We start from the raw sequence: 14954 nt of genomic DNA, 5'->3' as shown, positions 1-14954 counted from the left end.
AGGAATATGCAAAGTTCCAGAGTAATGGATTTGGATGGATGATAAGTAAATTGACCAAAATGTATGGAGTAGAGGATAAGAAAATAGCTCAGTTTAATCCAATTAGTGTTATTCCTCCATGGCTATTCCTGAGGTTAATGTAGACATGAGACTTCTTAAAATGAAAAACGACTGGAATTTAAATGAAATAGGGGTAAAGACTGATGTATATTTAAGAAAATCATATTCTAACTACCTCAAAATGTATTCAGATGGTTCTAAAAATCTAAATATGTGTGGGAATAGGAATAAATACACCAGTTTGAAACTCGCATCTCTAAAAGACTATCAGATCACCAATCTGGTGGAAAAATGGCAAAAAAAAAAAAAGTTGGAATGAAGATAAGAAAGGGAGAAGATTATATAAAGTACAAAAGTCAGTATTAATTAGAAATATTAATGAGAGAAACAGAAGGGAAGAAATAATTATGACCAGATTAAAAACAGGCCATACCAATTTAAATGACACATAATATTTAATAGGGAAGAAAAGTAATGATAAGTGTGAAGGATGTGGAGAGAAAGAAAATGTAGAACATGTATTAATGAACTGTAGAACATATGAATCTGAAAGGGAGAATCTAAAAAGAATGGCTGGAAGGACAGGTCAAACATTGAGTATTAAAGGAACATTAGGAAACATAATGGATATTTATAGATTAAGAAAAGTATTATTTATTTTTCTTCAAAAGATTAATAAATAGAATTTAATAGATGTAAAGAAATGTTGCTACACACTCTTGTACAGTAGGTGGCGGTATGCACCTTAAAGTTGCTTGCAATCCGCGATAATAGAACAGAAGAAGACAAAGAGGCCTGTAAGTGGTTTGTTGTGTTGAATGTTGGATTGTTTCTCTGAAAACTATCTTCTGTCCAGTTTTAACGAGTTTATCAAAAAGCTCCTGTTAACTGCTGCTGAAGCAACATTCAGAGTTTAAAGAAATAATCGTCAAGTCAGAGGAAGAGATGGATGATCAGCGCAGACTGCTGGATTTCTCCCGGACCCCCAAAATAATCTTCCACCCATTAGGTAGGAAACACCAGCGTTTGGACGAAGGTTAATGTCTGCACCTTTCTGTATGAGGATCATTTTAGTAAATGTTCTTTTCCCGTATAGATATTTTATTAACATATTAGAACGCAGACATGAATATTACGCTGTGACAATGGCTTATTTATGTAGAGAGAAAATGACATTTTTTATTCCTCTCCTTTAACTACTGAGACTTACTTCAGAAAACAGGAGAAATGTGAACAACGAAGCGCAAGTTTAGTAAAACATAAAATATTAATAGTGGTGTTAGTAGCTGTAAATTTTATAATGTGTTTGTCAAACCAAATTTCTATAAAAGTCCAATCAAGAAGCCACCGCTACACTGAGGTGATGCTTCGTATGTAGATAAAAGTTTAATATCCAAAAACCTTGAAGATTGTTTTTATAGTTTATTTTTTCCAGTTTGACAAGTAAATAACAATGGTCAAACATTGTTATTTCCTTAACAAATTTGGTCAAACTTTTCATTAGTGGTGTGTCGATTAATCCATGATAAATTTTATGAAGCATATAAAAAGGAGAACTCACCTAAACCCGAGCAGTTAGTTTTTATTTTTTGTAATAAATCGTTGTCTCTGGTGACGTAGCGGATAACAAGCCAATCACAACCCTCTCTCCTGTTTTTCCCGTTTTCTTTTTGATCCAGCCATTTTTTAATGCAACCAGATTAACAGAGTTTATATATCAGAATCACAAACATTTTTTACTTGTTTATTTATTGTAAGGCTTCATGTTGTTTTGCCTATTTCACATATATTGTCCACTTGATGTCCCAGTGGAGCATATGAAGCACAGCGGTGCATCGGCTCAGGAGTCCAGTGATTGGATGGAGTTCCTCAGGGCTTCATGAAGCTTCATCTCATCATCACTACTTTTCATTGTCTCCTCTGCTGCTCTGATCAAAACCTAGAGGCCCAACCCAGTGCATGCTGGTCCAATACCAGTCCCTATAGTGACGGAAAATGGACCCACAGTTCTTGCTGTTTAAATTGGAAAAGTAAATAACAAAGGACAAAAACTAAACAACTATTAACCTACAAATAAAGTGGACTAAAATTAAATTTTTATGTAATTTAGAGTAATACAAATAACATATTGACATAATGCAATTTACTGTTAAATATAAACAATAATCCCTACTACAATTAATTTTGCGAAAAAATATGTTTTTTAAAATCCGTTGATATGAGAATTCTCCAAATGTCAGCAGGATGTGACGACTGATCTGTCTCTCTGTCTACGCTTTTGAATTTTCAAGTGTTTTTTTATTTTTTTTATTTTTGTTTTAAACAGTGAAAGATTTCTCCTACTTACTTCAATAAAGTTAACAATAACTCTTTTTCTCTGTTTTCTTCTCCAGGTTCCCTGCAGTTTAACCAAGAGAGAAGATCGACTCTGGACCAGGAGGAGTTGGAACCTCTGCAGGGAAAACAAGACCAGGAAGAGAAAGAAGATCATCAGATAAAAGTGGAAGAGAAAGAAGTTTACTGCAGTCAGGGTGAAGAACAGATTGAATTAAAACAGGAGACTGATACCTGCATGTTGGTTCTTGTTGATGAGCAAACACACCAAACTGAATCAGAACCAAACAGGAACCAAGTCCTCTTAAAGGAAGCTGCTGGAGCCGAGAAGCAAAATCAGGAAAGAAGAAAACTTTTCTCATGTGCTATCTGTAAAAAGTGTTTCGCTTTAAAATATGTTTTTGATGATCACATGAGAACTCATACGGTTGAAAACCTGTTTTCATGTGTGAAGTGTGGAAAAAGTTTCAGTCAAAAACAGAAGTTAAATCAGCACATGATGATTCACACTGGTGAAAAACCGTTTTCATGTGGGAGCTGTGGAAAAAGTTTTAGAAGAAATGATAGGTTAACTAGACACATGATGATTCACTCTGGTGAAAAGCCGTTTTCATGTAGGATCTGTGGAAAAAGTTTTAATCAAAAACCAACTTTAACTCAGCATATGACGATTCACACTGGTGAAAAGCCTTTTTTATGTGTGAACTGTGGAAAAAGTTTTAGTCGAAAACCAACTTTAACTCTGCACATGATGATTCACACTGGTGAAAAGCCGTTTTCATGTGGCAGTTGTGGAAAAAGTTTTAGTCTAAAAAAGGATTTAACTCGGCACATGAGGATTCACACTGGTGAAAAGCCGTTTTCATGCAGGATCTGTGGAAAAGGTTTTAGGGGAAAACAGGAGTTAACTCTTCACATGAGGCGTCACACTGGTGAAAAGCCGTTTTCATGTGGGAGCTGTGGAAAAAATTTTCGTCACAAAGTTAGTTTAACTCGGCACATGATGATTCACACAGGTGAAAAACCGTTTTTTTGTGGGAGCTGTGGAAAAAGTTTTAGGGGAACACAGGAGTTAACTCAGCACATAATTATTCACACCGGTGAAAAGCCGTTTTCATGTGTAATCTGTGGAAAAAGTTTTAGTCAAAACCAGAGTTTAACTCAGCACATGATGATTCACAGTGGTGAAAAGCCATTTTCATGTGGGAGCTGTGGAAAAAGTTTTTGTCAGAATGGTAGTTTAACTCGCCACATGATGATTCATGCAGGTGAAAAGCCGTTTTCATGTGGGAGTTGTGGAAAAACGTTTCGTCACAAAGTTAGTTTAACTCACCACATGAGGCGTCACACAGGTGAAAAGCCGTTTTCATGTGAGACCTGTGGAAAAAGTTTTCGTCACAAAGTTAGTTTAACTCACCACGAGGCGTCACACAGGTGAAAATCCATAGAAGTATTATCCATATGTGTCCTATGTTGAGGTTCACTATTCAATTCATTTGGTTTAACACTAGAATGAAAGACTGGAGGGGTTTCATGTTTATAAAGCTGAAAGTTGTATTTGTTAAATGTGATCACTTGGATCTTCACATTTGGATTCTTGGAGATGTGCAACCACGACACATTTTCCTTCAGAGATGCTTTGTTTTCTTTTCCTGGCATATTCTGTATCAAAAACAATACTGATCAACTGTATGTTATTAACATCCTGTTTATGTACAATGTGAAGAGCAGAGGGCTCAGCACACAGCCCTGAGGAGAGCCAGAACTGATGCTGATAGCTGAAGTGGCTTTGGAGCCCACTGACTATTTCATGCACTAACTGAGTTTGACCGGACATGGACTCCCTTCCAGAACATTCTCACAAGACTGGACTTGAGGGACTGATTGGTATTATTCTATCCTGTATAGAGAAAGAGTGGGTGGGTGGATGTTGTTGATCTTAATACACTTATAATAAAAATTCCAATGTGCTGTTATACACTAATTGTGCATTTTCAGATATATATCAGATACTTTTATATTCAGATATATCTACATACAAAATATGCTTATGTCACTTATGTAATGAAATAAAAATTATTTATTCTGTTAGAATTATTTTCACTCTGCTGTCAATAGCAGAGTTGACATACTGTAATAAATATTTTTTCTCTGTAAAAGGTAAGAAAAATATGTAGTTTAATGTTTGATAATGACTGATTTATAAATCAAAAGTAATTTCTCAATAACGTATAAAAAATAAATACAGGAAAATTATTTGTCTTGAAATGTTATATGTTCATTAAATTATGGAATTACATAAATATATTCTTTAATAAAACGCTGTAAAAGTGTGTCCATCAATTTCAATATAAAAATTATCAGTGTCATTTCTATCAAATAAAACATTGTGCTTTTTATTCAAAAATGCCCCCAAACAATTAAATAATGACATTAAAAGTAAAAAATTCTGTCTTCACCAATTTCTTTGATTGCCAAATCTATTAATGTGTGTTAGAAAATGTGTCAATGGCAGGTATTAACTTAAAATACTTTGTAGAAAGGCACTTTATAAAGTTCGGTCCATTCACTTGTATTGGCTTACTGGCAGAGATGCCACATTCAATATGGCAGACGCTGTTACGTATCGCAGCAACGGGCCGGCCCGCTCCATGAGGCGTCTACCTATTAATGTCTATGTGTTCAGCTACGTACATTCATTTTGCGCCCCCTCCTCACCCCACGCCTCTAGGGACAGGGACAGGGAGTCTCTAAGAACCCTCTCTCCCCCCCTCACACGTCGTTCAACCAGACAGCCTTTTGTAATCCATAGGGGGGGCCTAGAAAATATTTGGAAACCACTGGGAGGGCGCAGGAGAAAAAGTTTGGGAACCACTTACATAAGCTAACCAGAGCTAACTAGCCCTCTTAGCGAAGGAAGAGAAAGGAAGTAGCCATGGGGTCCTCAGAAGTTCTGGTGCCCCCCAATAATGCCTGATTTTTTTTTATTTTTTATTATACATTCTTTTCATTTCTGACGGTGTTGACAAAAACTAAGGACAAATTTCAATGGAATTGGAAAATATATAAACATGACTTTTAATTCAATTTATTGATACTTTTATAATTATTTATATGATTACTTATACTTAATTGTCATATAATTCTAGTATTTCTTTAATTGTTTTAAGCTGTTATAATGTATTGAGTTCTTTTCCGGGACAAGGGATTTTACAGGCATCATCCACCGACTACAGTGTTTACAATAAGAAAATATTCAGCAAACACCAGGAAAATATATACTGCTAAAAAAAATAAAGGGAACACTTAAACAACACAATATAACTCCAAGTAAATCAAACTTCTGTGAAATCAAACTGTCCACTTAGGAAGCAACGCTGATTGACAATCAATTTCACGTGCAGTTGTGCAAATGGAATAGACAACAGATGGAAATTATTGGCAATTATATTTCATTCATTCAGATCTAGGATGTGTTATTTGAGTGTTCCCTTTACTTTTTTGTGCTCACATGAGCCAGGTTAATTTAGTTATATATTTGAAAAAAATAAGATTTTGTGTATATTTTATTCAAATTTTGTGCTTTATCCATAGGACCTGTTTGATCCCTATTCTCAAGAATCACTGATTTTAAATTTTTTGCTGTGCATATTGAAGACTGTTGATAAAATGTATGACTGTTAACACATTTAAAGTGTCAAACTCCAGTCTTCAAGGGTCGTTGTTTTGCAACTTTTAGATTTGATTCTGGTTCAACACACCTGAATGAAAAGTTTTATGAATAAATAAAAAATAACTACATTTAATATATATTTCTAATATGCTTACATTGATCTTTATTTTAGAAATTATGGTTGTCATCAATAATTTAGTGGGGGTTTTTTTGTTGTTTTTTTAGTTGTATTTTTCTCTTTTCTGCTGCAACTGTCTTCTATTATTACTATGAAAAGATTTAACGTTTTCCAAAATGAATTGTCACTGTATGAGAACTCTTTACATGTAATGATCCAAGGATCCACAAGGTGGCGGTAAAGCAATAACATGAAAACCGACAATCATAAACCTGGAAAAAAGAAGACAAAGAGGACTGCACGTGGTCTGTTGTGTTGAATGTTGGATTGTTTCTCTGAAAACTATCTTCTGTCCAGTTTTGACGAGTTTATCAAAAAGCTCCTGTTAACTGCTGCTGAAGCAACATTCAGAGTTTAAAGAAATAATCGTCAAGTCAGAGGAAGAGATGGATGATCAGCGCAGACTGCTGGATTTCTCCCGGATCCCCCAGATAATCTTACACCGAATAGGTAGGAAACACCAGCGTTTGGACGAAGGTTAATGTCTGCACCTTTCTGTATGAGGATCATTTTAGTAAATGTTCTTTTCCCGTGTAAATATTTTTGTTAACATGTTAGAACGCAGACATGAATATTACGCTGTGACAATGGCTTATTTATGTAGAGAGAAAATGACATTTTTTATTCCTCTCCTTTAACTACTGAGACTTACTTCAGAAAACAGGAGAAATGTGAACAATGCAGCGCCAGGTTAGTAAAGCAGGCAACATAAAATATTAATAGTGGTGTTAGTAGCTGTAAATTTTATAATGTGTTTGTCAAACTAAATATTCTATAAAAGTCCAATCAAGAAGCCACCGCTACACTGAGGTGATGCTTCGTATGTAGATAAAAGTTTAATATCCAAAAACCTTGAAGATTGTTTTTATAGTTTATTTTTTTCCAGTTTGTTAAGCAAATAACAGTGGTCAAACATTGTTTGCTTAACAAATTTGGTCAAACTTTTCATTAGAGGTGTGTCGATTAATCCATGATAAATTTTATGAAGCATATAAAACAGACCTTATGGAGGGAAAATAGTCTCAAAATATCTGTGTGTGTGTTTAAAATATCTGTGTGTGTGTTTAAAATATCTATGTGTGTGTAATACTCGATTTGTAAAACTTAAAAATAAAATAAACCTTCTCCTACGCCTATACATGTTGATAAAATACACACAAATCACCTGGTACACATACACAAAACTGCATTTACACACAAATCCGGTTACGAGTGCACAACTATTTTTGAGACTCATTTCACGCTTCTGGGAAGCTCCAAGATTTGTGTGTGGATGGTGCGTTTACATGCTAGTAAAAGCTGGGACATCTGAGTTTTGCTCGGAGTCTTGCGTTTTTATCCTCTGACGTCCTCAGTGCTTGTGCCGAAGTGGCAAATTTGTTAGTTCGCTGGAAAACGGTATATCTCGGCACTTCCTTATAATATCCTAAAATTATTTATAGACATATTGTGCGTTTTTGAACGGTACAGGAGACTAAGTGGTCTGAAAAAGGACCACTGGGTGGCGGGATGGTTCGCTGGCCGGAAAAATAGCCCGGCAAACCCAGAAGCAAGACGGAGCGTCCGGTGATCTGTCCTCTGAAGTAAGTAGGAGCTAAACCTCCAGGCTTTGCTCTCCGATTATAATGAGACATGGAGTAATTAGAAATGATTTCAGATTACATTTTAAATGTCTGGTATTTTGATACTCTGCCCTCCTCATATGTTTCTGTTAGCTGGAGCTAATGTTTACGTCAGCTATGCTACGTTAGCTGTTGGGAGCTGAGTCCGTGGATTTTTGTTCTCTCACTCTGCAGTTTGATAATCTGTCTTCAGTCTTAACTTTAGCCCAGGTTGATCTAGTTTTGTGATGCTGAAGTCGGCAAGCATCTTCAGATTATGTCATTTGTGGATGTTGGTCATCATCACTGAAACCGCATTTTGTTGCTTCAGCAGTAATGAAGGTAGAGCTGGACCTGCAGGAACATCATCTGCTGCTAGGCTTTATTCACCAGAACAAACTGAAAGGTACGTCATTTATGTTGACTTTTCAACATACTTAAGCATTTAGTCTAATGTTCACACATAGGCCTGTTAAAATAATCAATTAATCAGATGATAAATTAAAACAAAGTCAATAATTTCCATTGGCATGATTTATTGTTTCTCTTTTTTTCCTCTCTACCAAAAACTGGATAATAAAAGTCTTCAGTTTGGTACTTTGGTCTCGGTTAGACCTTATATTGAAAATAAATTTTGTTTATAAAGACTTCAAAATTCATTAATTTTATTTATTCTGGATATTTAAAATGTCTTCCAGTTCCAGTGTTAAATGTTCATTATAATTTAAAGTCTAAAGACCTTTGAGAATGTGTTCTTGCATTATTATTTCGTCATTACCATTATATAACTTAAAAATGACCTCAAACGAACTATATTATTGTTTGTTGAGAGCTTAGGAATAACTTGTACAGTAAAATGTTTCACAGTGACAGACCTGTTCACACATCCTCCAGAATCTTCAGATTAAACTGTGTTTGTGTCTGGACCCCATTTCATGGGCCCTTAAAGAAATATATACCTCGTCTGCAAACAGGACAAGCCTGCTGTTCCTGTTCGTCTTCATTTCAAGTTGATTAATGTAGATGGTAAAATATATTCAGATGGTTTAGATTTTCACAAGCAGTAAATTTCTTTCTCAATTGATATTTTGACACAATTGACAGCTAATAAACACATACTTAAGAAAATAAATATTTTATGCATTTATAGCACCACTGCAAAAATAGCCTTTACAGCAAAACATTTAATGTAAAACATTTGATAAATATAAAAAGAAACATTTCTACATACATTGTGAGGATTCAGGTAATGTTATGTCACAGTCAGGTCTGTCATCAGCTGATCAGGAAAATCAACATATAGTTTTTTTTAACTTTTCTCTGCATCTTCAGACAATCAGCAGCTGAGATTCTGGGAGGTTCAACACCAAAACCTGAAGTTTCACACTGAGCCGTCGACTGGACCAAGACGCCTTTCAAACTACAGTAGTTAACCTGCTCTGTTGGTAGATGTTATGGTGTCTCCTCAATCTGTGCAGACTGGCCTTGGTCTTCTTTGAATACACATCTTAATGGTGTTTTCTTGTTAATTGATTATAGTCAATATTTGAACATCCATTAAGTTTGAAGACATTTCATTGATAACTTTAGGTAGCTGTGAAGCCACCCATGTTACTCTGAACCTATTTTGTTAAAGATTCAACAGATTTGTTGCAATCTTAAATATTTAATCTGTCCTTTCTGTTCAGTGAAATGAACATTAAAGTTAATTCAGGAAACACTTCTGTCATCTTCTTTCTACAGTATAACTTGAATGATGCTTCTATTAAAATTATATATTTGTGACATCAAACTTTTTTTCTGTCATAAAGCAGTGGTCAACTATGGCTAAATGTTTGTAATTTACTTTCAACAAATGGAAACCAAAATGGTTTTAAAGTAAAGACACTATGAATGCTCCTCATCTACCTCCACACAGGTAAAGTTTCCACTGTATGCAAGTAAATGCGATTACGACTGAATGACAATTGTACAGCAGGGCATTAACTCCATTTCATAAGGGTCAGGGTCCTCCAACTTTTAGATGTCTCTTCTTTAACACACCTGAGTCAAATCATGAGGTCAGAGGCAGGACTCTGGACAACTTGACTGTCCTAAGCAGCCATTTAATTCAGGCATGCTGGACCAGGACGTATCTAAATGTTGCAGGACACCAGATATCAATGTCTGGATCTGAGGATCCTGTTAGAGGATCAGTGTGTTCCTGCAGCAGCTCCATCGGATCAGAAGATGAGATCTGAAAGATCCTGATGCTCCAGAAAGTGAAATGACACCAGAATCAATCCATCAGTCAGCCGTTTTGTCCTGTGTAGAGATAAATCTAAAATGTTATTTATACACATAGAAAGTCAATAAACTAGAACCAAAAGGTAATTTATTTCATTTAATTTTATTCACTTAGTGAATAAAGTAAAAGGCAAATCAAAATGTCTCACAAACCATATATACAAATATCAGTCAGCAACACGACTTAAGAATTTGATTGGAACCTTTAGGACAAAACAGAAACTGAAAGAACCACACAGATAATTTTTATGGATTAAAGTCTCAAACTGCAGAGTGAGAGAACAAAAATCCACGGACTCAGCTCCCAACAGCTAACGTAGCATAGCTGACGTAAACATTAGCTCCAGCTAACAGAAACAGGAGGGCAGAGTATCAAAATACCAGACATTTAAAATGTAATCTGAAATCATTTCTAATTACTCCATGTCTCATTATAATCGGAGAGCAAAGCCTGGAGGTTTAGCTCCTACTTACTTCAGAGGACAGATCACCGGACGCTCCGTCTTGCTTCTGGGTTTGCCGGGCTATTTTTCCGGCCAGCGAACCATCCCGCCACCCAGTGGTCCTTTTTCAGACCACTTAGTCTCCTGTGCCGTTCAAAAACGCACAATATGTCTATAAATAATTTTAGGATATTATAAGGAAGTGCTGAGATATACTGTTTTCCAGCGAACTAACGTATTTGCCACTTCGGCACAAGCACAGTGAGAAACGTCAGAGGATAAAAACGCAAGACTCCGAGCAAAACTCAGATGTCCCAGCTTTTACTAGCATGTAAACGCACCATCTACACACAAATCTTGGAGCTTCCCCGAAGCGTGAAATGAGTCTCAAAAATAGTTGTGCACTCGTAACCAGATTTGTGTGTAAATGCAGTTTTGTGTATGTGTACCAGGTGATTTGTGTGTACTTTATCAACATGTATAGGCGTAGGAGAAGGTTTATTTTGATTTTAAGTTTTACAAATCGAGTATTACACACACATAGATTTTTTAACACACGCACAAATCTTTTTACGCACACACAAATCCTGTTACGCACACACAGATATTTTGAGACTATTTTCACTCCATAAGAACTCACCTAAACTCGAGCACAGTTAGTTTTTATATTTTGTAATAAATCGTTGACTCTGGTGACGTAGCGAATAACAAGCCAATCACAACCATCTCTCCTGTTTTTCCCGTTTTCTTTTTGATCCAGCCATTGATTTACACAACCAGATTGATCAGAATTTATATATCAGAATCAAACATTTTTTACTTGTTTATTTATTCATGTTCATGTTGTTTTGCCTATTTTACATATATTGATGTCCCAGTGGAGCATATGAAGCACAGCGGTGCATCGGCTCAGGAGTCCAGTGATTGGATGGAGTTCCTCAGGGCTTCATGAAGCTTCATCTCATCATCACTACTTTTCATTGTTTCCTCTGCTGCTCTGGTCAAAACCTAGAGGCCCAACCCAGTGCATGCTGGTCCAATACCAGTCCCTATAGTGATGGAAAATGGACCCACAGTTCTTCCTGTTTAACTTAGAAAAGTAAATAACAAAGGAACAAAAACTAAACAACTATTAACCTACAAATAAACTCATGTTTGTAAATAAACCCCAAAGATATAAAGTGACTAAAATTATTTTTTTATATAATTCAGAGCAATACAAATAAATAACATATTGACATAATGCAATTTACTGTTAAATATAAACAATAATCCCTACTACAATTAATTTTGCGATAAAATATGTTTTTAAAATCCATTCATATGAGAATTATCCAAATGTCAGCTGGATGTGACGACTGATCTGTCTCTCTGTCTACGCTTTTGAATTTTAAAGTGTTTTTTTTTTTTTGTTGATTTCTGTTTTAAACAATGAAAGATTTCTCCTACCTACTTCAATAAAGTTAATAACTCTTTTTCTCTGTTTTCTTCTCCAGGTTCCCTGCAGTTTAACCAAGAGAGAAGATCGACTCTGGACCAGGAGGAGTTGGAACCTCTGCAGGCAAAACAAGACCAGGAAGAGAAAGAAGACCATCAGATAAAAGTGGAAGAGAAAGAAGTTTACTGCAGTCAGGGTGAAGAACAGATTGAATTAAAACAGGAGACTGATACCTGCATGTTGGTTCCTGTTGATGAGCAAACACACCAAACTGAATCAGAACCAAACAGGAACCAAGTCCTCTTAAAGGAAGCTGCTGGAGCCGAGAAGCAAAATCAGGAAAGAAGAAAACTTTTCTCATGTGCCATCTGTAAAAAGCGTTTCGCTTTAAAATCTGTTTTTGATGCTCACATGAGAACTCATACAGTTCAAAACCTGTTTTCATGTGTGAAGTGTGGAAAAAGTTTCAGTCGAAAACAGAATTTAACTCGGCACATGATGATTCACACAGGTGAAAAACCGTTTTCATGTGGAAGTTGTGGGAAAAGTTTTAGTCGAAAACAGAATTTAACTCAGCACATGATGATTCACACAGGTGAAAAACCGTTTTCATGTGTGATGTGTGGAAAAAGTTTCAGTCAAAAACAGGAGTTAACTCACCACATGATGATTCACACTGGTGAAAAGCCGTTTTCATGTGGGAGCTGTGGAAAAAGTTTTAGTCAAAAACAGAATTTAAATCAGCACATGATGATTCACACTGGTGAAAAGCCGTTTTCATGTGGGAATTGTGGAAAAAGTTTTAGGAGAAAACAGGAGTTAACTTGCCACATGATGATTCACACTGGTGAAAAGCCGTTTTCATGTGGGAGTTGTAGAAAAAGCTTTAGTCGAAAACAGGAGTTAACTTACCACATGATGATTCACACTGGTGAAAAGCCGTTTTCATGTGGGAGTTGTAGAAAAAGCTTTTGTCGAAAACGGGAGTTAACTTGCCACATGATGATTCACACTGGTGAAAAGCCGTTTTCTTGTGGGAGCTGTGGAAAAAGTTTTCGTCACAAAGTTGGTGTAACTCACCACATGAGGCGTCACACAGGTGAAAAGCCATAGCAGTATTTTCCACACGTTCTATGTTGAGGTTCACTATTGAATGGTTTTGGTTTAACACTAGAATGAAAGACTGGAGGGGTTTCATGTCTATAAAACTTGAAAAGTTGAAAGTTGTTGTATTTGTTAAATGTGATCATTTGGATCTTCACATTTGGATTCTTGGAGATGTGCAACCACGACACATTTTCCTTCAGAGATGCTTTGTTTTGTTTTCCTGGCATATTCTGTATCAAAAACAATACTGATCAACTGTATGTTATTAACATCCTGTTTATGTACAATGTGAAGAGCAGAGGGCTCAGCACACAGCCCTGAGGAGAGCCAGAACTGATGCTGATAGCTGAAGTGGCTTTGGAGCCCACTGACTATTTCATGCACTAACAGAGTTTGACCGGACATGGACTCCCTTCCAGAACATTCTCTCAAAATTGGACTTGATTTGTATTTTTCTATTCTGTATAGAGAAAGAGTGGGTGGGTGTTGTTGACCTTAATACACTTATAATAAAAGTGTTTTTTTGTTTTGTATTTTTCTGTTTTCTGCTGCAACTGTCTTCTATTATTACTATGAAAAGATTTGAAGTTTTCCAAAATGAATTGCCACTGTATGAGATCTCTTTACATGTAATGATCGAAGGATCCACAAGGTGGCGATAAGGCAATAACATGAAAACCGACAATCATAAAACCCCAAAGGAGAAGACGGAGGACTGCACATGGTAGGAAACACCAAGGTGAAGTTAGAAGAAAAACTCAATCTTTCTAAATATTTTTGGTCTAGTTTCTAGTCCAAATATATATTTTTGTTTCTCAATCATATGACAATGTAAAGATGCTAAGTTACAGGCTCCCAGTTGCAACATTAAAAAAAAAAACGCTTTCAATCGACCTGACCTAGAACGTTTTCATCACCACCTGACAAAAATATAGAATGATTTTTAATGACCCTATTAGTGATATTTTTACTCATTTTACCGACAAATGCTTCTCAAGAAACTAAATATTTAAAACAAAAAATCCATCTGACGGAGTTGACACAGAACTAAAGGTGGTGACAAACTAGTGAGTAAACTGAAAAACTTGGTACATGTAAAGTAATTCAATTTATGTAAAATACATTAAAATGTATTTTACATTTAAGTGAGATTTGACAATTTCACAGAGTCACAAAAACTGATTGAGTTGACATCTGACGGAGTTGACGAAATGCCAAACTACCTCAATTTATATGATGTTATTCTGAATGAGGCCATGTTGTAGCTCATCAGGTTCATGAAATCTTTACAGTAAACCAAAATTAAGTTTTTATTTCACAAAATTTCATCAAAGTTTTGTAAATTGTCAGTTTTTACAAAACCTTGTAAAAACTGGTTGTCACAACCAGTTGTTTGTGGTTGTGACAAACCATGATGTGGCTTGTCACAACCACAACATGGTTGGGACAAACAACTTGGGAATAAAAAGAAGAAAAAAACTAGAGAATAACATAAATTAACCAACATTTATTTATACTTTTATAATTATTTATATGACTACTTATACTTAATTGTCATAGTATATAATTTTAGTATTTCTTTAATTGTTTTAAGCTATTATAATGTATTGAGCTATGCTCCTGGACAAAGGATTTTACAGGCGTCATCCACCGACTACAGTGTTTAAAATACAAAAACTTTTGAGCAAACACCAAGAAAATATACATTGTTGTGCTCACATGACCCATTTTAGTTTAGTCAGATATTTGAAAAAAATATATTTTGTGTATATATATATTTTTTATGTATTCTTATTGATTTTAACAAGAGAACAAGAAACATACATATATTCAC

The 14954-nt window shown here is 35.5% G+C and overlaps 4 long non-coding RNA genes across 4 annotated transcripts; 3 read left to right on the top strand and 1 right to left on the bottom strand.

The window, feature by feature from the left end:
* The first annotated feature begins 380 nt into the window (after window positions 1-380).
* Window positions 381-4372, top strand: LOC145553738 (uncharacterized). The gene is made up of 2 exons (XR_014089771.1): window positions 381-1069; window positions 2454-4372. It is a non-coding gene; the product is annotated as an uncharacterized LOC145553738 (long non-coding RNA).
* On the bottom strand, window positions 2435-5373 carry LOC145553750 (uncharacterized). Its single transcript, XR_014089787.1, has 3 exons — window positions 5089-5373; window positions 2629-2708; window positions 2435-2512 (listed from the first exon to the last, which is right to left on the bottom strand). It is a non-coding gene; the product is annotated as an uncharacterized LOC145553750 (long non-coding RNA).
* A 1103-nt stretch (window positions 5374-6476) lies between these two features.
* On the top strand, window positions 6477-13653 carry LOC145553746 (uncharacterized). Its single transcript, XR_014089781.1, has 2 exons — window positions 6477-6695; window positions 12072-13653. It is a non-coding gene; the product is annotated as an uncharacterized LOC145553746 (long non-coding RNA).
* On the top strand, window positions 7641-9313 carry LOC145553745 (uncharacterized). Its single transcript, XR_014089780.1, has 3 exons — window positions 7641-7828; window positions 8181-8252; window positions 9179-9313. It is a non-coding gene; the product is annotated as an uncharacterized LOC145553745 (long non-coding RNA).
* Window positions 13654-14954: the final 1301 nt, after the last annotated feature.

This window comes from Poecilia reticulata, chromosome 11, assembly GCF_904066995.2.
Source record: "Poecilia reticulata chromosome 11, P_reticulata-male-v2, whole genome shotgun sequence".
Taxonomy (NCBI): Eukaryota; Metazoa; Chordata; class Actinopteri; order Cyprinodontiformes; family Poeciliidae; genus Poecilia; species Poecilia reticulata.
Note: the sequence above shows the minus strand (reverse complement) of the source record. Positions and strands in the feature narration are given on the sequence as shown.